The sequence below is a fragment of the Temnothorax longispinosus genome, chromosome 1 (assembly GCF_030848805.1).
Source record: "Temnothorax longispinosus isolate EJ_2023e chromosome 1, Tlon_JGU_v1, whole genome shotgun sequence".
NCBI classification, from domain to species: Eukaryota; Metazoa; Arthropoda; class Insecta; order Hymenoptera; family Formicidae; genus Temnothorax; species Temnothorax longispinosus.
The window spans coordinates 25,251,091-25,276,174 of record NC_092358.1 but is presented as its reverse complement, the minus strand read 5'-3'; the positions used below and the strand labels follow the sequence as shown (position 1 = coordinate 25,276,174).

The 25,084-nt window shown below is 38.8% G+C and overlaps 2 protein-coding genes across 4 annotated transcripts in view; one reads left to right on the top strand and one right to left on the bottom strand.

Moving 5' to 3' along the window:
- LOC139820800 (lachesin) overlaps window positions 1–25,084 on the bottom strand; it is a 145,398-nt gene that overhangs the window by 108,077 nt on the left and 12,237 nt on the right. The gene's annotated exons all lie outside the window — the stretch shown is intronic.
- The window catches only part of Carpb (Carbonic anhydrase-related protein B), a 112,116-nt gene continuing 88,056 nt past the window's right edge, over window positions 1,025–25,084 (top strand). Inside the window, exon 1 of the mRNA XM_071791453.1 lies at window positions 1,025–1,138. The gene's annotated coding sequence lies outside the window, so the exon portion shown is untranslated. The remainder of the gene's footprint in view (window positions 1,139–25,084) is intronic.

The window sequence follows — 25,084 nt, the reverse complement described above, 5'->3', positions numbered from 1 at the left end:
GCGAATTAATTGATTAATTTGTCGCGGATTCAAGAAGTTTTAAGTCTCATTTAACGCAAGTCAATCGGAGCGAATCCGCGTCTCCCTGCTCGCCGAGGGTGAATCTCGCGTCGAAGTGTCGTATCTATCGTCATCGCGTACAGTGAATTTTTCGAAAATTTCCGTTTCACGCGTAAGTGAGTTGTTTGTGTCGCATCGAGTGTTTTCTCGGAAGGGCCGCGCTCCGAGACGTTCGGCGCGGTGCGTCCTCCCCCCCTCTTCCATCCAATTCTCAATTTTAGGCCACGTATTGTCATTCTCGTGGTGGGCCTTGAGCGGGCAGGTAGATAAAACGCGTGAGCCGCTCTGCGTGTATTATCTGATTATCTCTTCCGAAACGCGACGGCGCGGCGGCAAGTACTAAACTTGTTCTGTACTAATAACGAACGTTAACTCGCGAACGATTAAATTCTCTTCTCATTTTTATTTTATAATGTATTAAGTATTTCGTGGCGGAGTGGGAAACCGGCTGGCACGCGGCCTCGGTATTTGTTATCGCCCTATGCGCTGTTCTATTCGCAAGGTATAACGCGTTATCATTCGCAGAGACGCCCGAGACGAGACTCGAGCCGACAAGCAGCGCCAGCGGCCCGTCGTCGTCGTCGTCGCATTATCTTTTGAAATGGGGTCGTTTCCCGCTAATTAGTCGGCTCGGGTCGATTAATTTTAAGTCCCGTGACATTTATGAGCGTGTCGCGGCGACAGTCATCTATTGAAGTGGATAGTATATTTCACGCGAATTATGATTTATTTATTTAAAGAAAGAATTATTAATTATTTGTATATTTTTTTCTTGAGGGATTTATGCGTTTAAAATGTATCCCGTATTATACCGCACTCCGTATATTTTCGAATCAAACGGATCCGTCGCATTTCAATTAATTAATCGTTAATTTTCTCGTCAGTCGTATTCTAGTGCCGCGTGATTATTGTATTCTGATAAATTAATGCGCGCGCGATCGTAATTTTAACCGTTAATTAACCGTGTTTTCGCGAGTGAGTGTGCCAGTGCCATGAAGAAACGGTAACGAGGAGGAAAACGAGAGAGCAGGAGGAGGCAGCCCAGGGAGGTATCGGGTGACGGTGAGGCAGCTAAAAGGTAATTTATCATTTGTCGTTATTTGTTATTTGCGAAGCTGAGCTTTTATTTCCGCGACAGTCACGCGGTATATATTCCGTAACATCATTCTGCGCTTGTATAACATTTCGCTTTTATCAGTGCCACGACTGCCAAGCCGCGGCGGCCGCTTGGCGTTCAAGCGCCCGCGTGCGAGTTCGAATTTGTCGCCCCCCATGTCTACAGTCCGAGTCATGTCCGAGCATATTTGCAAGAGCTACGTTCAGAAACTTTATTCGGGTGTATAAATTGGGCACCTGGAGGTTTTTTTCTTTTCCGGGATTCCTAAAGTAACATTGGTTATTTTTAAAGATATTGTGTGCGTATACTTCTGTGCCGATTACTGCACGAAATTTTTTATATTTATCCCGCTTACGAGATGCCGCTGAATCGCGAATATAAAATTGCAATCTTATTTACTGAGAAAGAAAGATAGAGAAGAGAAAAAGATACTGAGAGAACATACATGTCACATACATAGATGGCAATTTATTTTTTTCCAATAATTCAGTCTAATTTAAAAACTGATATTATCTAAAATAAAATATTTCTTCGAAAGACAAGAAATTTTTATTTGTGATAATAAATGGAAAACGCGAAATATTTTAGAAGCTATACACATTTCCTTACGTTTTCATACAAATGAAGAAGTCGCGTTCGGGAACTTTGTAAAAGTGTGAATCCGTAAAATTATATATGCTAAATTTTAACGCAAGTTAAAAGGACGTTGTATAAAAAAGATGGACCGACTGTTTTTTCTTTTTCTTTCTTTCTTTTTTTATTATTTTTAATAAAGTGAATTCGCGAGATCTTTTTTCTTGCACGAAGTTACGTGAATAATTTGGAAATGGTATCGCGAGCCGGGATCCACGTGGTGCGCTTAATGCGGTGCATAATGGAAGCGGAAGGGGATGGAAAGGGAGACGATACTCGATGTAATCCGCGGTGCACACACGTGCATACAACGGGCGCGCTGCAACCTGGCAACCTGCAACTGGGCTACGGGGTTACGCCGGCGACGCGTGCGGGCGTCCTTACGAGCGATAAATCAGCGACGTGCTCGTGAAATTGAGCACGCGTGCAATCCCCCGTGTAAACACGTTAGCAGTTCATAACGTCGCGAGATCTACGGAAGCGATCAAAGCCTAGGCGCTTTTCCTCCTCCTCCTCCTTCCCCGTACGAAGGGCGCGCGCGGCGCGGAGCGCCGGATTACGTCTTCCTGCAGATATTAACCCTGCATTGTAGGAGCCCGCACGAAATGCACCCCACTACGTTGTCCCCGTGCAAGAGATGCGGTTGATTAATAAAATATGAGGCGCGTCACGATGGAAAGCTCTCTCGCTGACGCGGGGTTTAAAGTCTTTCTGTATTGTGTGAGTATAATCGTTTATCGAGCGAAAGATATGAGCTCGAGAGATTTTATCTCACTTTTGTAGAAATTATTGCTGAATAAAATAGCTTTTGTCCAAGTAATTTCGTGTCTTAATCGCCGATATCGTTGATTAAATACTAAATTATTTGCTAAATACTAAAATTAAGAGAGGAAATTTTTTAAGAGATAAAAAAAATTATAGAATTTTTTAAATACGAATTAAAGATTTTCATGATATTTTTAATTACTCAAGTTTCAATTTTTAAAATCTTGGAATAGTGTTCGACAAAAAGTGCAAAAACTGCTACTAAATTTAAAGGTTACTAAATTAAAATTTTTTTTCTTCGAAAATTATTCTATTGTTGCTTATCGCTTTTTACCGAACTTACTCTAAAATTGTAAAATATTTTCTATAACTCTTCCGATTTATTGCATTGAATATACGAAGCGATTATTGCTTGAAGTAATTTGCGATATTAATAATGCTAATTGAAAATTCTGCGAGGCTGTTCTTCGACAGAATACGTTGATTTAGTATATGCACGTTCGTCAAAAGCGCATAAGTTGCGGCTGAACGTTCGCGTAAAGTCCGCATGCCGCGCATTCGAGGATATGAGATTCTAAACCGCGGCGCACGGCGCGGCAGCCGCCTACTTTTTCAAATTAATGTCTGCCCAGTTAAATGCGGAAGAATGTAATATACGGTTTTCTTTCTCTCTCTCTCTTTTCATCCCTCTCTTTCTCTCTCTGTCTCTCGCTGCAGGGCTGCAGGATGCATACTCTCATGGCTTCACTATAGCGCGCATGTATGCGTTTTATCTCCGTGATCCGTGTGAGTGTGCACCACCGCACGCCAGGCGGTAGTGGGCAGTGCGTTGAGTGCAATAATTGTACCGGCAAGCCACTTTGATGTTGATGCATTAACCCTCCATGTGCCTCCGCCACTCGCCGCAGCAACCCCGTCCCGCAACCGACATTCCCAATCTCGCGCCCCTGTCCACTCCCTGTCCGCGCCCGTTTTTCTATTTGTTTCCCTCCGCTCGCTTGCGTTGCGTTGCGTTGCGTTTTTGCTTTCGTCTCGCCGCACTCGAATGCGTCGCCGAGGGATTTAAGATTTTCGCGCGCGTTGTTTCTCCGCGAGAATCCGCGTTCGCAAGACTTAAGCCGAGCTAGTATTAACGACAAAATCGCAGCAAGCTCTGGTTAGAGCTGTATGAGAGCAAACTTGTACGATTACACAAATATAAATGTAGGTATTATCTCTCAAACTCTGCTATTTATCTTAAGCTCGATAAGAGCCGAAAATTTAATTCATTATAATGGATTCTATACAGAGAGAAGTCGTTAAAGAAATAATATTATTGATATGCTACATTTTGACAATTTACAAGTTTGACAAAAAATGCAAAAACGGTTACTAAATTTAAATGTTTACTAAAGGTTTACTAAATTTAAAGGTTGGTAAATTAAAATTAAAGTGCAAAAACTGTTACTAAATTTAAAGGTTACTAAATTAAAATTTCTTTTCTTCGAAAATTATTCTATTGTTGCTTATCGCTTTAATTGTAAGTAGTAGAAAGTTAAGAGACCAAGAATAAATAATGTAACAATAATTAGTGTATTAATATTTTTAGAATATAAAACTTTTATTTCAGTTCTTCCTCACAATGCTCATATTTCGTAAATGAGGATCAGAGAACAAGATATTTATACATTTTTATATGATAAAAATAAATTGGTCTCTATAAAACACGTGATAAGAAAAGATTGGCAATATTTTAGACATATTACTTAATTTTTCCTTTCTTCCTTTTTCCAAATATTTCTTCAACAGAATCTAATGTTTATTACGACTTATTTCTTCCTGGATTAAATAATATATAAAATTATATACGCAAGAGGGAAAAATAATTTCCAGAGAGTTTTTTAATATGCAAATGTTACAAATATAAATAAAAGAGAGAGGCAAAGAATATTCTACATATAGCGTATTCCAACTAATTTATTTAATAAAGGTAAAATGTGCTAATGGTTATTTATAAATATATGCTTTTATATATATATATATATATATATATATATATATATATATGTATAATGTTATCATTTTATCTTAATCTTATAGCCTATATTTATAGCCTATATCTATAGCCTATCCATCTATATTCTATATCCATTGATAATTTGATTATTGATTTGCATTACGTATTAAAATTTTGAATAATTTATCAATATTGCCGAGAATGGTTATTATAGTATGGTTATTATAGTATGAAATACCTATATGTATAAAGTAAACAAACAAAATTTGAGAGCCACTAAAATCAATAATACTTAAGCTATAAAAATAAACAATAGACAGATCGATATACATGTAAGGGATATATACAATATATCGTGAGATATTTTACACAACAAATATATATATCGTTTGTTTGTGTGAATTTATGAGTAAATTGAATATAATTTCTCTAACTATGTGTTACGCGCCAATAATATTATTGATATGCGACATTTTCATGATATTTTCAATTATTTAAGTTTCAATTTTTGAAAATTTTTTGGATTAGAGTGTTTGACAAAAAGTACAAAAACTGTTACTAAATTTAAAGGTTTATTAAAGGTTTACTAAATTTATAGGTTACTAAATTAAAATTGAAATGCAAAAACTGTTACTAAATTTAAAGGTTTACTAAAGGTTTACTAAATTTAAAGGTTATTAAATTAAAAAAATTTTTTTTTTAAATTATTCTATTGTTATTAAAAGACACGGTAGAGAGTGGTCTCGCGTCAATTAAGTACGCGCGGAGCGAGACTCTTTTACGCGATCGCTTTTTACCGAGCTTACTCTAAAATTGTAAAATATTTCCTATAATTCTTCTGATTTATTCTCGGCGATTTATTTCTTATCTTATCTAGCGACTATCGCGTAATAGTATTTTGATGTATATCGTAATATTAACATGTATTAAATATTGCGTCAAATACTGAGCTATATTCTATGATCTCTGTGCATATAAATGTATGCACATTCACACATTCTTGTCTGCATATAATAAATCAACGTGTGATTAAATACACATTTTCAGGATTAAATATATCATTAATCTGTATTAACCCATCCGTTTTTTAAAGCAATAGATCTATGAGAGAAATGTACATTTATATAATATCCCTTAATTTGATATAAATATCCATAAGATATAAACATATCTTATCTACATCTGATACAATTTTTTTCACAGATCTATTTCTTCAAATTAAAATAATTTTGCACTCACCGATACGATACGCAGCCGCAGAATTTGGTGTAACCACACTTACCTGTAACACAAATATATAATTTAAATTATAACAGCGACCAAAATAATTAACTTTTCCAAAAATAATTGTCGCGCACATAAAATCTTTTATTTATTATCTGTTTTCGTTTACTTTTTAAGTAAATCTCTAATAAAACAGTTCTGTAGACAGTTCACGAAGACAAAAATACTTTTTTCAAGTATAAACTTTTATAAAATTTAATCAATAAGAAAACTTAATGGATAATTAATAAGAATCCGTAATAATCGAAAAGTTATTTTAATTTATCTTATATATTTAAATATAATTTATCTTCTATGTTTAAAAGTTTCTATTTATTCTATTACATAATGAAAGATTTATCAGAGACAACAAAAAACATCTGAGAAAGGAACATTTGAATATCTTTCTACATAAATATAAAGAATGAAAGATTTTTGAATACAATGGAAATTTTAATTTCAAATTGCATTAGAGCTTGCCGCATTTGTTCTAAAGTATAGTACTACAATTTACGCATAACACAGAGTTAAACGACGCGTAGAGCACAGGTGAGAGTGCCCGTGTATTTGAGTGTAACAGTAGGTCGGTTACCGCTCCAAGCAATCGATCAATCAATCAATCAATCGAACGGTTGCTCTAAACAGCGGTTCCGACCTGACAGCGAGCTCCGACCGTTATTAAATGCGGAGCCGTTCAGTTTGATACATGCTCAGGGTGAACTAGGAAGGCCAGCCCTAACGACCGGGCCGACCTGACCCGTCGGAATTCTCTGCATACTTTTGTCTATGTTACTGATACGCGATAAACTTCCAAAGAGCTCCTTCCTCCAAGTATATCCGAATTTGGTACCACAAGTTTCCTCTCAACGCAGACGAGACAGACGAGAGAATTTTGATATTTTTGTAATTTTCTTTAATTCTACCTGCTACAATTACTTTTTTTAATTTTTAGTATTTTGTCATTTTTTAATAAGATTACAAAGTCTCAGACAAATTCATGATGACTGTAAAGTAATTTAAATAAATTACTGTTGAATGTTGGAATTGAAGGCAGACTATGCGAATTATCGCTTTTATTCATTTTTTTACGTTCCCAAAAATAGTTTTACTCGCTAAATAATCAAGAAGACACAGTTTATTTTAATTGTGGTATATACAATTATAATATGTAACATGATACATACTGATTCCGACGTCATTGACAGAAACATACATCCAGGCACATTTCTCTTATAAATATTTCAGTCATTGTACCTAATAGATTTGACATTAATATTCCAACAACGAGAAACAATATACGCGGCCGGAATTGATAGTTGGATCTTATATTTCTCGGGAAAGAAATCCGACGAGGAAGAAATTTATCGCGCGCGCGTCAGACTTCGGTTTGTATCGGCCCGAATAAAAGTCGGACGGCGATCGTGAGGACGTTTAAAAATGATTTAATGCGGGGTGGCTCGCCATTCGCGGGGCGGTGAGACACGAGGGGGGTGACTCCGTTGGAGGCAACTTGTTGCATGTCGGTGACACACGACGCCTTTATACCTAGCTCCGTGTCTAAAGACTTATCCCTGTGTTTGTCACACGTAATCCGTTTTCGGCGACTTTTCTTCCTTCCTTGATCCATCGCTCGTCCATCGCGCGCCGCGTATAATTCATTTTTTACAACCTGATAAACCTGACGGTTATTACGAAATGCTTAAGATCAATACGTCTCCGATAGCCAACGAGAATAATTCGTGTAAAATTAATTTTGACATTGCAGTCTAATTTATATATATTGTTACTCTCCTTTTCTTTGTCACTTTAATTATTAATATAATGAAGTAAAAATGGAAATGTTGGCAATTTTTAAAATGTTTTTATTTACGTATATTTAATGTGCATATTCTAAAAGCTAAATCTTTTATCCAATGTCATTTTCATAATCCGATTTTCTTGTGTTCTAAAAGAATGGATTAACACAAATTGAATTTTTTAAATAAAATGTTTTGAATCTGTTACACATATCATCATTTTGTCATGCAGTAGCGCAAATATAGTAATACAAATATTGTCGATATTTTAAAACATACTCAGAATTTCCCGTTAATTTATCAATGTAGGTAATCATGTTATAAAAAATATTTCTTCGCGATTTGCAAGGGCAAGTTTTCATTTTTTTATATAGAGTATTTTGATTGAGTAGCATCTTTCTCTCTGTCTCTTTCTCTCTCTTTTCTCATTTTCTCGACGTAGAATTTGTCGCGTAAACGAGGTTGACGGTAGATCCTCGCTAAGCCACGGATGTTTCCTTAGGAGGACTTAAGGATTTGGGAGATTTTTGAGTGCGGTTTCAGGCTGGAGAGAGGGTTGTTTTTCTTCAGGATTTTGCCGTTGCGTCTCGTGACCTCGTGGTCCCGGGATAAAGCCGGGAAAGTCCGAGCGTCACTTTAAAATTGTAACGCGAAGAATCCCATCACCTCACTAACCCCGAACTTGCTTTGCTTCTTTATACAAGGATGTTTTACCCAGATAAATGTAAACCAGCGCATCGTTAGTATAATGTTATCAGTGTAATTTAAACTCACGTATCAAGTTTTTAGGCAGTGGGTAAGATGAGGGATATCGGTAATCGAGTTATCATGTCTTGCTCCTCGTGCGAGTTAGGGATCCGCTTCTAAATTGATCTGACAGAATTAGGATCGTCCAACTATTTCGATGAAATTGCTCGCAGTTAAGACTTTGTCTGATGTTCACAAACATTGACGTCGGACGTGAGACGAGGTCCTCCGCTGATTACGGGACTGTTCACGTGACTTCGAGAACGATGTTGATCTTGAGTTGGTCTTTGACGAGATGCACAGTTGACGGTAGCAAAAATACATTACGTGCCGATTCCTTCTTCTCGTATAATTACGCCCAATTATTTTTCGCGCAATTATCAAAAGAAATATTGAGAAAAGTGATTGTAACGAATGTAATTAGAAATTAATTAAGCTACAGCTGTAAATTGTAAGTCTGCTTGTGAATTTTTATAAGAATGAGAGAAAGGCGATACAAATTTATCTTACCTTTTTTATATATATTTATATTTAAAATTTATTTCGCCTGTATATAAAACTCTCATATAATCTTTTATCTTAATATTGCAAGCTCAATTGAAAAAATTCAGTATTTTGTGAAAATATACTCGTCGTTTAAGTATCGATATATCTGACGTTAACGAACTCGATCAAAAACTCTGCAGGCATGTGAACAGCTGAATATCTCTCTTGTTCTTTCACAAGCAACTGCCGTTCGCGGATCGAATAATAGCGCAAGATTGGATCAGAGAAATGAGGGAAACGGCTCGTTTACGTCTAACTAACGTGAAATTACCAGAGCACTCCCGGCGAGCCGCTCTCGACGAATCGACGTTCAATATTCTTTGATCGCGCGCTATTAACGGGCCGGCTCGTTCAGTAGCCTCATGAGTGGAATCGCGCCGGTAACTAATGTGGTCTAAAAAGAATCGACGCAAACCTAGCCCCATCGCGGCAAACGAATCGCCGGAATTCGACAACGCCTTTCGTGGTTGCATTGAGTATCGAGTTTTTCTGGGGGGAAAAAAACAAGAATTTTTTTATTGAAATAATAATTCCTCACAGCTGAGATATCAAATCGATAAGAGATCGATAAAGAATTATTAAATTAGGAAAAGTAATAATAGTGGGAAAATATAGTCCGATGTAAATTTTGTCAATGTAGATTAATAACTGCTTTCATTTATTGATTGATTTCTCCTGGAAATAGAAATAAACGAATATAAGTCAGACGAGGTAATGCTTAGTGAAAGCAGACATGAATTCTTGTCACCGTACGCAGTTTAATCAAGTAGATGTGGAAATTAACTTATATGGCACGCATAGGAAACCACGTAGGTTCTCACCCCTGCATATTCATAGCACTTCAAAGGATTACACTACTTACGGGAGATTACGGGAGATAGGAGCAAATAACGCTCCTTCGTCGAACGCATTCAAATGCTTGATTGTTAATTTTCACGCGAGAAACAGATAAATTGAGTGATAAGAGAGTCGCACGATGACGCGGAAATTTTATAGACGCAGAGTATATAATGTTTTCTAAACCTTGTCGACCCAGTTACGTACCAATATACAATCGCGGGTTTGAAGCTTTCAAAATGATTGCCCCATTTCGCATTTTGCGTTTGCATTTTCGTTTGTGAAATACATTGCCAATTACTTCGGCGGAAGCACTCAATTCAGAATTATACCAATGATTCAAAAACACAAATTTTCAAATTGTACACCATGTAAAGTATAGGCTGTTGTTGATGAAAGAGCGGTTACAGTTTTTTCATTTTCTTTTGGGAAAATAAGTAAATTCAATTAGGTTTTTATATTGTCTATGAAAATTTTTAAAGCTAATAAAACTGTATAAAGTTTGATATTTTTAATATAAGACAATAATCAATTCCTTCATCTTATTTGTATCAAAATTGTCTTATTTTCTTTTTACCAACTCAATATACTTTCTTTATCCTGAACATGAAATGACAGTGTAAATATTCTAGATGTAGATTATGCATATTTAACTTTGATATATAGAGAGTCAGCATTCATTTCGGAGTCTCTCTCTCTCTCTCTCTACATCTCACCGTCGTTCTCTCCATCCCCGGCAATTGCCGGGACGATAGGCGGCGGCGTCAAAATACGCGGCCAAGACAGCGACGCCGTCGTCGAGTCGCGCGCGAATCTAAATCCTAGCTAATAGTTTCGTCCTGGCGGCGGAACCCGCGTAATTTAGCTTCACGGGTTCGCTTGAGCCCCGCGACTGTCCCATCTCGTCGACAGTTTCACGTTTACGCTTTCGCGCTCCCGCTTTCCTCGCAAAATTCTCACCCTCGCCCTCACCCTCGCCCTCACCCTCGCCATCCGCCGCGCCGTGCGCCTCCCCTTCGTCTCCATCGTTTCCCGGTTTTCCTCGTATCCCTGTCTTACGAGAGGCAAAGTGGCGCACGGGACTCCCAACGGCAATGTTCACTATATTAACACCTCCATCTAACCTTAATGAATCCCTCAGTCTCGGCGAGATCGAGGATGAGGGGAGATTGCTCCAGCCCATCCTATACACGTTTATACTCACACCTCACCGCACTATCTCTTTCCAAGTCGTAAATATCTCCCTGCTTCTCTACCTTACTTCGGCGTTAAAGTCTGTCTTTGTCTTTAATTACGACGTCATGATAATGACTGCTCCCCTTTCAACACGATCTCTAACGCCGAAGATGGCGGCTGGGATATGTAAAAGATATCTCCTGTTTACGACAAATTAACGATCGCGAAGAAAACGTTGTGAAAATTTAAAAACTTTTCAGGAAGTAAAATTTCCTGTAACAAGTTTAGGTATACTTTTTCATAAAAATTATTGTATGAATTAGATATACACTCCAGATTTTCCGTATTAATATTTTTACTATTTTTATATTGATATATGAATATAATTTTGCCAACAAAATACCAATAGAAACTGGGCCGATTTGGCGGAGACGTTTAATCCTCTAAAAACTTTGAGACATGCACAATGACTGTGCGAGGGTATCTCATTGCGCTCGCACGACTGGTTTCTCGTATAGTAAACAAAGGGTTGTCTGAACCGGATCGTTAATAATCACTCACTGTCCGTTACGACTCGAGCCACTTGTCTACCAATTTGTCGAACCGCTTGAAAAAAATGGAGTGATCGAACAGAGAAGACTGCGTAAGTACGCAAAATATATCGTGTATATATAGATGCACCTGAAACTTATTGATTTGGACAACATAAACCTATAAAAATGAAGATACTAACATTTTTTCTATATTTTTAATATTCTTCATCAATGGAGAAGAATTAAGATTATTACGTTTTATAAACAAACTAATTTTGTATAATATTTCAAAATTTAATTGTGTTTTCGAGGGTAAAATTGCCATTTATCCTTAGTGATTAAAGAAAATCACGTATCTGATGAAATGAGATTCTGAACGTTTTTAAATTTATTCAGAGTGAAGAAAATTAAACAAAAAAAAAACAATAATATTGACGAGTGGATATAATAATTAATTATTCATAATGCGCGTAATCCTATATATATAATATAATTGATTAAACTAAAAAATATAGATATATATAATCTAATAGAATATAATTAAATTCAGAAATAACAGAAATATTATACATTTTTATAAGATTTATATGTGAATAATAATATTGAAAATTTAATAACTATCACGGTATCATACAAAATCCAATTCGCAATCATCAATGTGTTATCATAACATAATAGATTTTAGTTAAGAGTCGAAAAACCTCGTTTCGCGGTTTTTCCTAATATTCATCGTTCGGATGAAACAATTCGCGAAAGCCAATCCGCTTTATGAAAACGGGAAATATCTCGTAACCGCGCGAAATATGCCGGCGAAGGGGAGGAAGGGAGGGTGAGAGAGAAAGAGCCTCCGCATTCGGCATTTCTATCTTCCTATTACTTTCTCGGCCGCCTTTTCGTTGTTGTTTCTTTCGGCGGTATTCCCTTATTGCCTTCCCGCGCGTCTGCCCCTTTCTCGTAACTTTCCTTAAACTCATCACGTCCGCGCCCTCCGCTTCCTTTGTTTCTTTTCCGTCGAGGTGGTCCGTCCGCGCGCGTCCCGACGTTACCGCTTCACCTTTTCCCGGCTGTTGCAGCGTTTCTTCCGCTCATCTCGGCAAATGGCTTCGCCCTTACCGTCTTCCTTTCCCTACCTCCGCCTTACCGTTCGCGTGTCCTTTTCTTCCTAATTCCTCAAGACCTCGTCTCCGTCCTCCAAGACGTTTTTCCCGTCCTCGGCGGCCGCTCCTACTCTCTTTAGTTTACACGTTACCGCGGGACGTCTATGCAGCAGTTGGACGTAACCCGCGGGACGAGCGCTTTCGACCGCATTTCCCATTTTCCACGCGGCTGCTGGGAGATCGAAAGAGGATCGCTACCAATCACTCACTGTCCACTACAACTCAAACTGCCAGATCGTACGCGCGCGAGTGTCGGTTGCCCGCCGGTCGATTCGACGTTTCTTCGGCGGTTGATGCTAATTTGTTCGTTGCTTCTGCTATTTGTTCGCGGCAATCGACATCTGCGGAACGTATATCGGACTGGTCCGTGTCCGTATCGCGCGGAGCGTGATATCAATTTCATGAGATTCTTGGACAAACAACGTAAGATATTTATACCAAGTTATATTGAAAATTGAGTTTTATAATAGAAAAGACTACATTTTCCAAATTTAGACTTAGATAATTATTGAGAGACAGATAAATTATTGAGAGGTGGAGATTTTGTATGTAAAGTCAGCGAAGACAAGATTTTTGCAAGGATCCGATTTAATTCTATAAATTTCTGGCTCAAATTTTGTGAAAAACCGTGCAACACAATATATAGTATCGCGTCACTTGCGAAATGCGCGTTCCGTAAAAACGTAGCAATAGCGAGATTTTTCATTGATTTGGGGAAAAAATGCTCAGAATTCATTCCGTTAAAATGTCTGGCGCGACGCGATGTGCGCTGCCGTAAAACACTGCGATATAGCAACGGACGCGGATCAGAGGGTTTCATGTGACCACTTCGGCTTTTCCGTGCATAGTAAACGCAAGGGATGGGGAGGAGGAAGGTGGATGGGATCGAAACCCATCACTCACTGTCCACAACAATCCGAGCAGGACGCGCACATCAGTTATCACTGGCCGCTTCTTCGGCAGCGGACGCAAATTTGAGCAGTGCTGCTGCTATAGATATCGTAGCTGACAGATGGTTTAAGATTTCGAAACGTTACACCGCGGCGCTTACAACAGATTTCGATTGAACGTTGCATCTCTTTGATGAGAAAAAATGCGCATGTATAACATATTATATTACTTCATGATCATTCTCTATAAACTCTCTTTACGTAAACATATGTATGTAATTATACCTCTTCAAAGTAATTTTAATTAACATTAATTGTGCGTGTATACGAAAGTTTATGCGAAAAAGCTTTGTCATAAAATACACATGAAACAGACGCGCAATGCATTTCTCTAAAGTAAAATAACTAAACAGATAATTAAATAATCAATTATTCTGGGCATTCTCCCTTTTCCTCGTGACCTCAGTCCGTTGTATCGCTTTTCCAGCTAAATTGCCTAAGTAATCAAAGGTACGCGCAAACAATGGAAAACTAGAAACTTGATCGAATCATCGAATCGCCGATATATCGAACGTTCAACGTTTGTTCGTGTCAACAGAAAACGGAACTGGCTTCGTCGAAGCCGTATCCAGTGCGCCACGTTACGGTCTCGCTGTAACATCCTGCCTCTTGTTCCGCGTCTTCGTCTCCCGAAGTCGGCCGAGACAAGAATATCACCTTCTCTAACTCGACTGTTCCAGTTATTGCTGAACCTTCTCTCTTAAAAGAAGGAGAGAGGAGGGCGCAGTTTACGCTTATGCCGCGGAAGTGGCATATGGTCGCGTTGTCGTCAAACGGGGGCACATTCAATTATCCCGAGACGGTGCATCTCAAAGTGTGGTGCATTTCAAAGTATAAAGATTAAACGCTGCAGCAATATCAGCAGCAGCAACAACAACAACAACGACAGTGGCGGCGGTGACAGTATGGCAATGGCGACGCGACGGCGCGGCGGCAGCATCCCCGCGTTTCGGTCGGCTTTTATTGTTCAGAGATAACAATGGAGAGGCCATGCAGATGCCTGCCGCTCATAAAGCCTCCCACTCTTTTTTTTAACCTGGTGTCGCTCCGCTTCCCGTCGAGGTGTTCGAATTTTTCCTCTTTACGCCCGAGGATCGCGTCCGCCTCCCTTTCCCCCTCCCTCCCTCGCGCACCGCGCCCTTTTCCCCGCTGTTCACCCTTTTATTGGCACGCCGGAATGTTTGCATTGCGAGACCGGCAGAGTGGCCGACCGGCACGGTCCGTATGTCGGTTTCATGAATTTCATTTGTAGCGACAAGACGACGCGTATATATTCGCGCCGGGCACGCCGGCAATTCGGCTGGATTTTTATAAACGGAAAGGGGAATATTTCCTTCTCATTCTTTTACGGACGAAATTGTGCCTTGCGGTATGTGGCATTAAATACCGCCTTTTTCCCCGATTCTGCTAGCCCAAATTCTCTTAAAGGAATGTATATTTAAAATTAATCAAGGGATTAAATTATATCACGCTTATTTGCGTAGCAGTTAATTTTTAATTCAGTAAAGATCCTTCTTCTTCTAACCGCGGCGCTATAAGTTTCAACATGGTAACTATTATAATTTTATATAAAAAATAAATGATGCAAATACAACTCAAAATATGGCCAATATGTCAAATACTTATAAAACTCATAACTGAATCTGATATCTATTTGACTTGTCATTTATATTACGTTTATATAGCGAAATATTTATTAAATATTTGAGTTTTATTTAGCATTTCTGACTCACTGTCATTTTCCATGAGTGACAATTCTAATCGAATTTAATCATATCTGAGTCAGAAAATACACGATATGTCAAAATAACTTAGTCATTCTTGTTTGAATATTGTCTTGCTTCTTTATTGATTTTCGCAGCCAGCGGAATGTCTGTGACAAGAGCTGAGTGAACATTGATTCTGAATTGAATACAATATTTAGCGGTCGCTTAAATTGACGCCATCAATAGTAGATGGTCTGAATTTAGGATATTTGCGTCAATTGCTGCTATAACTTATTAAATTTATCTCTCTCTCATCTTTAAACTAATAAAAATTTTATTTATGTCTATATGTAGATTGACTGGATTGATTGAAATCTTTAAAGCTTCAAATTTCTAAAGAGACATGGAAACTTTAAAGTCTGCGAAGTTTTTATTTTTGAAAGTATAACTTTTCATATATCTACAAATCTTTAGATTCATAGAAAAAATTTAAAGAGTCTTTAGATTACCAAATAAAGACTAATTTTTAAATCTGCAATTGTTTACCCAGTGTATGAGAACGTCATATCTTTGAGTCAAAAGCGACGTTCTTGCGTTCAATTTTTCATGTCTTTGGATTTTTTTATTCTTTGGTCTCTTTAATCGCAAAATTGGATAAAATTTTTCACGAGTACACTGATTAAAGAACAGACCAATGCCAATGTGCTAGGCGTTAGGCGAGGCAACCGAGAATGAATAGTGTGCAGGAAGAACGGTATTGGCCGAGCCCAACACATACGCACACGCACACATATACACACATACACATACAAGGGGTCAAAGTTTACCGGACTCTAGAGACATAGCACGTAATTACATGACATACAATACGTTCTGCGCCCTCTTATTCAACCTATTTTCATTTTGTTTTCCCCTTGACATGCACCCATCTCATATGTAATCTCTCACAATGCATATAATTCGCTCAATTTTCTTTGCGTATCAGTATAATACTCATTAAGCGCACCGAGATTCATTTTCTGTGACTTGAATGTTCGAATCAAGGCATGATTCAATCAAAGCTTTCCTAGCAACATAATTCCAAGCGATTATTTTTGATCATCATTTTCTTGACTTTTGTACGTTAATCTCCTGTGTCGATAATGGTTTTGATTGCAGTGTCTCTTTTCTGCATTATCTCAAATGATAAGATATTTATATATAATTTATATAAATTATAGATACTTTGAGATACTTTGACATAAATTGAATAAAAAAAGAGAAAATAATTTTATTACTCAAGAAAAACTTATTAAAATTTATATATTTTTTGATAATTATATTTTTTAATGTATTTCTCTGAGATGCACTCTCTCTTTGCGAGTGTTTTAACTGATTTAAGAAAAAGATATATAAAAATTCTTCATATATTCGGATTTTTAGTTTATATCAAATAAATAACCAATTAGTTCAAATAGCAAAATCCTGTTTTCCATTTCTCCATTATGGATCATACAAATTTTTTAATTAATTTTGCTTCGACTCTAGGCTATCATTCATGTCAATGAAATTGAAAAACTATGCTTTCATGTCCAAAGGTCTCGTTTTTTGTAATATATCGTTAGTTAACGGTGGCAGTGAAATTCAACATATATGCAAGAGAATGATAGTATAGATAACTTCTGATATTTGATGACTAGTGTAAACAAATATATCTTAAAATAATAAACTTCGTAAAAGTGGTTGTATATACACAACCGATATTGACCGATAAATTTTCCTCCAATAACAGCTGTTATGTTTTGATAGCTTCAAATATTTTTCACTATTTTTTTAAAACAAACAACGTTCCACAAAAATCGATAAAAATATTCAGCCTACGCTTTAAGTTTGCGGAAAATCTCTCCGATCGACAACGTAGAACGATAAAATACAAATATATCCATTGTATCTCCCGCGACGCTTGCTCTCGCAAATGGTGCGTTATCGCGATTCGATATTGTAAGTACGCAGAAAAATTGCAGAAATTCAATAAGTCCAATTAATTAATGCGCCGGCTATAAACGAAGGTAACTCAAACTCGATTAATCGTCGGCCACTCACGAGAGTTAACTAATTAAACTGAGCATCGAAAGTTATCGCGCGATATTGGATGGGACTCGAAAATCCGGATCTCATCGGCGCGGTGTTACCTCGAGCGGACTGCGCGTTAATTTTCACCGCGCGCCGGCTCGTTTTCCCACGGATTCTCTCTCTCTCTCTCTCTCTCTCTCTCTCTCTCTCTCTCTCTCTCTCTCTCTCTTAAATGAAATTTTCATGGTTTTCGCAGAAGCTCAGGGGTGGATAAAGCGCGTTGTTGATCGAAGGAAATTATAGTAACAAGACCGTTTGATGTACAACGACAGTTTTCGTGACACAAACGTCTTTTGCGAAAATCAAAAGTGGGTGATGCGCTCGTAGAAATTCTATCAAGGAAAGGAAGAAAAGTGAGGCGAGACACAAGACGGAGAAAAGAGACGGACAGGTGGAGTGTTTCACCGTAAACCCTCTCCGATTTTCTCCTCCTGTTCCCTTTCTCCGTCTTTTTATCTCTGCCCTGCTTTCAACTCGTTTCGGTCTCCCTTTTTCGTTTCGCTCTCGCACATCTCCGTCCTCTTTCCGGAGTAAAACTACTCTTTCTCTTCTTTTCACGACGTCGTCGTATACCCGCGCCGCGCCGTGCGGCCCCGTATTACTCGAGCTATGTAAATGAATTTCGTTTAATTATCTGGGAGAGGTCGCACACCGAGAACGAGAACAGCGGAAATGTGGGGGTACGAGGGTTAGCTCCCAAGAGAGGGTGACGTTGCTTTCGCTACACAGTTAAAGACTACCCCTGAATTCACTGCGGCGGCACTTTGCCAGCTTTAGAGAATTTCTCAAGTCCCATCTCCTTCTCTTTCTCTGTCCCTATCTCTCTCTACCTTTCGCTTTCTCGTTTTCTCCGCTCCGTCTTCTTTGTCTACCTCCTCTTCTCTTTCCCTTCTTCACTTCTCTCCCTACTTCCCGCTACTCCGGCGCATAAACGCTACCCTTCTCTCTGTCGCCCCGTTCTATTTATTTCTCGTTGTCTCGCGGCACCGTGGCACGGCTATTACACTGGTTTTGTCTTCTAATCGCGCTACGGCCGGTTCCTTACGGAGATGTCAGTTAATTCGTTGTCTTAGGGAAGCATAATAGTGAATCGCGCTAGCTGATTCACGGCGCATCAAATTTGCAACGCGAATAACGAGCGGTAATGAGTGAAATCGTTAATAGAACAACAGAAGAGCAAAGTTTTGAAAATAAAATGATTGAAAATATTAAAGATTTATATAGAATAAAGAGGAAAAACTTATCTACATTATTCACCCAATTCTAAATTTATTTTTCAACCGTAGAGATTCTAAAGATTGATCCAAATCTAAAAACGGCGAGGATCGATCTTCGAACATGTGCGAGTTTATTCCGCTTTACGTAGAATAAGTTCTCTAATCCACACTGATTTTTTGTTCTGCTTTTATATCGATTGGAATTGCATTGCATGCTTAACGTTGTTGGCGATTCAACGATATTGTTTTTACTGTTTGGTATGCATCGGTGAATAACCCTTTGGGGATAGAAATTTAATGGATAACATCGCGTACCTGACTCGCATATTTTTCTTGCAGCTCTTGCCAAACATTCGATATCAGATATCTCGCCCACGATTTTCCCAACTTTCTATATCGGGAATATTTCTAAAAGTGTACATTATACGATAGCGCCTGGAATAAGAAAATCTCTTACATACAAGATCATGACTATTAACAATTCATATAATTTTCGTTGTATTTTTCGTGTAATTTTCATATTTTACTAACAATATGTATATTGTCGGTCGCTAAAAACAGATCCTAATTATATCTAGTGCCGCGAAAAAATAATAATTAATTTAAATTTAAGTAAATTAAAAGACGATGGCGATAGTGCTGGGAGTAATAAAACTAGAATGCGGAAACACGCTCAATCCAATCGTCCTACGCGGGCGCCACGCGATCCGCAACGTGGAATAAGAATATACTGGTGAATTAAAGTTGGTCCAAAACTATGCGGGTATTGGATCCCAACTACCGCGAAAGTCCCGTTTTTTCACGTCCTTGTCTTCCCCATTGCAACCCGAATTCCAGAGTCCTCGTCTGATCGGTCCCAACGGCGGCGGTCGGGGCTCTCCGTCGCCCGAGTAACGTTAGTTAAGATTAAGTTAAAGTTAGATGAACTTCGGCCCGAGTCGAGAAACTATGCATAAGCGGTTATATTATCGCCAGATTTTGCGCGCTGCACAGCAATATAATGTGAATTTAAGGGGGATCTTATCACGTCGTCCTATAACCATACAAGTTCAATATTAATGTAAGACGGTCTGCCGCGAGCAGACTTTGAATGTAATTTTCGTGATAAAACACCAAAAAGACATCTGTCATATTATTGTCAAATAATTAAAATTGCGTAACTATATGGAATATTTCGAAAACTGCATACGCATTTATTTTGAATTACCAGACACTAAGTCAGCTTAAAAATAAATAATAATCTATAATATGTAATTTCTAATAATTAATATAAATATTAATATAAATAAATTGATAATTTATAGATTATAAACAGTTGAAACTAAACATTTCTTAATGTGAAAGGACTCGATAAATTAAATTTTCGCACTTGTGTTTAAACACAAATATATAGTCCTACTTTTTCACTAATCCAAAGGATTTTATTTATGACCAGTTCTTTTTTAGAAAATATTCGATGATCAAAATGATTACTTTAAGTTATCTTTGTCTTCATTTTTATTCCGTTGTAAAGTCGAAGTGTCGATTTTCTTTTCAACATATTGTTTATGTAAATCCGCACGTGTTTTCGACACGGTAGAGATTCGATCGGAGGAGAAGAAAAGCCTTCAAACCCGTTCTGTCTCGCGCAGTAATTTTTTTAAATCAAACCTCCAGGCGGCAGGACGTCTCGTCTGGCATCTTGGGCGTTCTTGGGCGGAATTGGCAAAAAGTCGCGGCGACGTCGAAGAAGATGAAAAAGGCCGCATCGATGGCGCATCGCTCGACAGCCTTGTACGTAGATTCACGTACATCTTTGAACGAGATATATATGCCACCATTCTGTCCTCCGCCCCGCGCCATTCCGTTCTACACACCCTTTCGCGAGAGTGTGCTTCCTCCTCTTCCACCTCTTGCACCCCCGATCTGATGCACGCACACACGCGCGCGTTATAAAATGCTCGTTATAGTTCGCCACGTAGGCGTGCGGAGTGAGGAATTTAATTTAGAACTTGATTTATATTTTAGCGGGCCATAAAATGGGGAAATAATTTGTCCCTTGAACGCGTATGAGATGGGCTTCCTTCTCGGCACTACTATGCAGGGTTTCGTACGTATCAACCGTCTTCCCTTTCTTCCGCCGCCCATTCTCCTGCGCGTTCTCTACCCGTACGTTAAACCCACCACGGGTCGCCTTCTGCCGAAAGGTCGCGAGAGTCGACGGGCACATACATTACGTCCAAGTGCCGAGCCTTCCTTCCCGGCAATGCACATGGGGGATCCTGGCTCTTACAAGGACCAGCGTTAATCTTGAAAATCTTTTGTGCGCGGATCTTTACGTTGGGGTCTTCAAGGAAACATAAAAACGAAGACATAACAACTACTTTATCAGTGTACTAGAAGCAAACTTCCGATGTAAAACGGCTTTTTTCCTCGAAAGTGCGTTCCTTACCCCCGCGAAAGGATTAAGCAAGTGGCTAGACTCGTGAGAAAGTGCATCTCGTCACGGAACTTTTAAGTAGCCGCGAAAAATACGCGAAACTGCCGGGCACATTTCCTTCGTTCCTTCGACTCATTTTCGCTGCAATTTGTAGCAGCAGATTTGTACGATCATAAATTAAATTTTTGGTCGAAATTCACTTTAGTCTACTTTCGTTTACTTTTGACAGTTAATTACAATTTAGTTCACAACTTAGTTACAATTACTAACTACTGTTAGAAACTCTTCTATTAATATCTTAATTTATTCCTTAATAATGAAACTCTATATTAAGTTAAAACAATGTTTAATTCCTGAATGCGCCATTGTTATTATTTCGCGCATGCCGCGTCTAGATACCACACGATTGCGTAGCTACGCGATAAACTATCTTACGGAAGTTTCGCGCAACAAAACCTGGCTGAGGCAAACAGACGGCGACCGATGTCGCGTGCAAAAGTTGCAAATGAAAAAGTTGCAACCGGTTTAAACTTTTCCCCGGGCTCTCGGTATTTTTCAAAGCATAATCTATTCGCGCGGAGAGTGCGAACAGAGTTAATTCTTCACGATTCGCAGTTTAATCGGACGCGGACGACACACTTTTCGACCGAGTTTGCGTACAGTTGATCATAATTTTTTTCTTTCTTTTCTCTTTTTTTTCGCAAAGTCCGGATGCACAATACTGCGCCGCGGAAAGGGGCTGTAACACGGCTACGATGTTGCGCGGCACAAAGAAAAGAATGCGCCGCAAGCGGCCGCGTATTTCAAAGTAAATGTCCGCTGCTGCAAACGCCGCGATGTCAAATACTTTTTATTTCAGCGGGACGGCTAGTTGCCTCACTAAACCGTCCCTTTGTTAGAATTATACAAATTCATGCTCGCGCAATATGTTCAATGTTCTTTACATGTCCCCGAATCTCTTGCACCTGATGGAATTCGTAAATGTGCCGCGCGTGTGGATTATACCAAACACAGTTACCTTTTTCTCGCATTTAATTTTTTTTGAAGAGATGACTTAAACAATTAGATAACTTTTCAATTCATAAAGGTAATGGATTACGTTATTTACAACTCGGTAAAAAAATCAAAACGATAAATGCAAGGTAGATTGTATTATATAAGATAATATAACTATGAGGATCGATATCCGCCAGATATGACGATATCGCAAGTGTATCGATCCGCGTGTTCAGTGGAGATTCGTAAAATTATATGGCGAGACATAAAAGGGATTTCGCGGTGAACAAATGGACGCTCGCGGCGAAAATCAAACTTTCATCGCGGAAACATCGGAAATTTGAGAATCGACATCGGAGGAATTCGCAGGATTGTTACGGGATCGAGTAAGACACTCGAGCGTGAGGATATTAGACGATGGTTATACCGGAGGAGCGAGCGATAAAAGTCGAATGGAGGAACCTAATTCGGGTCGACGACGAAGGGAAATAACCGAAAATAAAGCGGACCTTAGCGAATATTCTCATGCGGCAATCGCCAGTGAGCTTTTGTCGAACGGTACAGCTCTCGATTTCAAATAGCACTGCGCGATCACCTATCACTGACAAAAAATTCAAAATTTAAAATCTAAATATTTTTACTAGCATGTTATTTATTTTATAATTAAAGAAATGTGGAAACAATTTCGAAAACCAGTTTTTTGTACTGGTTTTTATATATTGATTTTGTTTTATGAAATAATTGTTTTAAGACTGACCATTTAATCAGTCTATTATTTTCGCAACAATACTGTCCTAATTTCTCTAAATTAGCCTCAGAATCCACTGCTCGTCCTGCTATTATCTTTTCTGTGCACGATGTGACGTGGGAGGTATAATCCTGCTGTAATAATATCTAGCATGATTTAGCGGTAATGTTTGGGGCCGACATGCCGCCATAAAATACACAGGCAATTTACATGCCCCTTTGATGTGAAAAATAGAGAAGTGCATATCGCGCGCCGACTGTTTCGTAGACTTCTTATTTAAGATGACAAGAACAAAAACGGAAATAAAATGACACTGACAAAATATTCTAACCGTATTAAGAATATATTTATAATAAAACTTGGCACAAAACACGCACTCATAATAACATTTTCTAAAAACAATATTCGAGTCCCTATTCTACGATCATAAAATTATAGAAAATATAAAAATAGAGTAAGAATATGAGAACGTATTCTGCACTAAAATATTTACTGCGCACGGGAATATCGCACTAATCTTAAAAGTTTCCGTAGTTTCCAACCGTCTCTTATTTTCCAGTTTTACATCTCTTCGTAATATCGACCTGTCACGAGCGAATGAGCAAATTCTCCGAGGATCTTCCGTAAAGAGACGCTCTCGCGCGGGACATTCTCGTCCCCCGTGAGACGCGAAAAGCGTCGCACGCGCCCGCTCAGTTTCGCGGCCAACTCGTTCCCGATTGATTCGTTCGATTAACGTTTCGAATATCGCCGCGCGGTGACCACGGATGACCATTCGGTGATTCGACGCTTCTGCCTCTTTTGTCCTCATTCGCCCCTTTCCTCTCGCTTCCCTTCCCCCCATTACACCGGCGAACTGCATCCCCGCGTAGCGGGGAGGGGTGGCATTCCGCACCAGCATCGGACACGCCTGGTCGAGGGTGCGCTATAACGCGGTGACATGTGGACGCTCAGAAAAAATTACGTAAATTAATGTCAATTGCGGCCAGTTGGCGAGAGGGAAACAGCGGAAGAGTGGACCGCGGAGAGGAGCGAGGAGAGGAGAGCGAGTGGGATAACACGATGAGGGAGAATGCGCGCCGGAGAGCTCTGAGGGATGACACGGCGCGTCCTCTCCGCGAGCGGGGTGATGAGAGCGGAGAAAGGGGACCGCGGATAGAGCACGGCGAAAAGGGGGAAAGTGGGGGCACACAGGGTGAGCCCGGTGAGACTGTATGTGATTGATGAGGCAGTGATAGCGACGGGTCTGCACTCGACACCTCGCTACTGCCACCAAACAATGCATATTCATCGGTCGTATAAATAATGCCTGTTTAATACATAAATATACATTAACGCGCGGTCGCGCGGGTGGGAAGAACGGTGCGGGAGGAAGAGGTGAGGTAACTGCGACTCGCTGCACCGAATAGATGGCCGCGCGTTGCATCGGCAAACGAAGGTAATTCCAAACGACTGACTTCTGATCGAGGTAGTGAATTTTTATTCGAGTTTATTATCGGCTATGCCGGATAATTTTCTCGTACTTATATTCGACAGTTACTTTTTCGCGGCGATTTTTTTTTACAATTTTCTAGACCGCTTGCTTCGACATTTCATCTGTTTAAATTAGTAGAATTTAAATTTTATTTTTACTGTGTCGTTGATATAGATATTGATTAATGTTATTAACGATTATTAAAGTACAACAACGATTTTGACGCGAGAGCATATTATATAGCCTTTAATTAATTCACGATAGTAATGGAATGGCAAATAAAATATGAATCAAATTTCAACATGTATGTTAACAGATTTTTTTCGTATTGCATTGAAATTTATTAAACGACACAAATGGAATATTGCACATCTATTATATTGCATTAATGGAGCAATAAATTATTTGTGAAAACGGGAGAACTTTTTAACAGAATATTTCTACTTAATATTTTAAATAAATAACAATTTTAAATAAACGCTGCAATATACGAGAAGTTATGGGGCGTGAACTGTTATTTTTAACGTACGATATATCTATTTGTTTTCATAAACTTTGCAAAAATATTTAATGTCCATGTGCGTAATAAACACTTTCATGTAAATGCGCGCGGTACAGTGCAACGGAGTGTCACGCATAATATCGAGATGCGATACATTTTATATGTGCAAATCGAAACGGACAAATGTTGGCAAAATAAAAGCGATTTTTTCCTCTCGCGACCATCTCTTGCGATCTGGCAATACGTCGACCGTAAAACTGGATGTGCAATTTTCCAAAATTTCGTTATGTGCGCTCCGCGCGCGCGCGCGCGCGCATTTATACAATATTTATTT